The sequence below is a fragment of the Papaver somniferum genome, chromosome 1 (genome assembly GCF_003573695.1).
Source record: "Papaver somniferum cultivar HN1 chromosome 1, ASM357369v1, whole genome shotgun sequence".
Classification (NCBI taxonomy): Eukaryota; Viridiplantae; Streptophyta; class Magnoliopsida; order Ranunculales; family Papaveraceae; genus Papaver; species Papaver somniferum.
Window position 1 is genome coordinate 2,883,577 of NC_039358.1, and position 1,519 is coordinate 2,885,095.

At 38.6% G+C, this 1,519-nt stretch overlaps 1 pseudogene; it reads left to right on the top strand.

Moving 5' to 3' along the window:
* Nucleotides 1-835: 835 nt before the first annotated feature.
* Nucleotides 836-935, top strand: LOC113341618 (annotated as a pseudogene).
* Nucleotides 936-1,519: the final 584 nt, after the last annotated feature.

A 1,519-nucleotide genomic window follows, 5' to 3' on the forward strand; every position in this document is an offset into this window, starting at 1 on the left:
TCTACAACTCTACCACTCCTAAGGGTTCTAACAGCATTCACTTGATTCGATGGTTTTGCACCTAATTCATGAACTCCTCTAGGGTTGGGTTGTGTTTGACTAGGAAACTTACCTTTTTCTCTCAAAGAATCACTTATCATACCAACGTAGTTTTTTAACTCGGAAATAACCTGAATATTTTCTTGTCCTATTCTGTTACTAGCTTGTAGACTCGGTTCTACGGATAACTGAAATTTTGCAGTTTAATGAGTTAACAAAGCGAGAGATTCCTCTAAACTTAGGATTTTCTTATCTGAATGATTCTGAAACTGAGCTAGTCCTGAAGGATTCTTAGTATAGCCAAAACCTGGGGGAGCATTAGAATTACTAAACTGACCTTGACTCTGGCCCTTAGACCACGAAAGGTTCGGATGGTTTCTCCAACTAGGATTATAGGTTTCTGAATATGGGTCAATCTTTTGACGGTTATCAAATCTAGTTTTATTATGAAGAGCATTGGCTTGCTCTTCAATATTCTGGCCTTCCCAAAAAGGCTCCACTCTACCACTAGTCTGGCCCACTTCTAAAGCTTCTAACATTTTTGCTATAGCAGCAATTTTAGCATCTGATTCATAGCCTCCTTATAACCTATTAACGTTTCCTCTACTTAAAAGAATTGTTTTCTGGGGTGCCCTACACTTTTCCCATTGCTGGGTTTTTTCGGCTATTTCATTAAAAAATTCCATCGCCGCATCAACAGTTTGGTTTTCAAATCCACCAGTGCATAGACTCAACCATGGTCGTTGTGGGATAATCTAAACCCTCGTAAAGGATCTGAACCAGCCTAACCTTTTCTAAACCATGATGAGGACACTGGGATAATAAATCATTGAACCTTTCCAAATACCTATATAAAGATTCTCCCTCTTGTTGTGAAAATGTGCATATTTGCGTCCTAATAGACGATGTTTTGTGCCTAGGGAAAAACTTATTGAAAAAGGTAGATGTAAGTTATTCATATGTCTCAATTGACTCGGATTCCAAACTATATAGCCACGACTTGGCCTTATCTTTCAGGGAAAATGAGAATAACTTAAGTTTCAAAGCATCATCATCTAAGCCTCTTATTCTTAGAGTACTACAAATTTCCTCAAAATCCCTAACATGGTAATAGGGGTTTTCATTTTCTTTCCCTAAAAAGATTGGGAGCATCTGTAGGGTCCCAAATTTCAGTTCATAGGGTTCCTCCGTTTCAGCTAACTTAATACACGAAGGACGAGTAGTCCTAGTTGGATTCAACAAAGCTTTCAAAGTTGCCATTTCTGGCGCTATCATAGCAACAGGGATTCTCTCCTCAGTCAAAGGACGTTCAAAAACAGACTCTTCAAAAGTCAGACTCTCTAGATTAAGGTAATCGAGACGCTTCGAACTACTAGGTTTCTCTTTAACAAATCTACCTAGTGCGTCTCTTTTACGTTCAGGCATACAATAGAATTTTCTAAATTGGAAGGGTAAGCAAACACAGATCAAGGCCGACTCA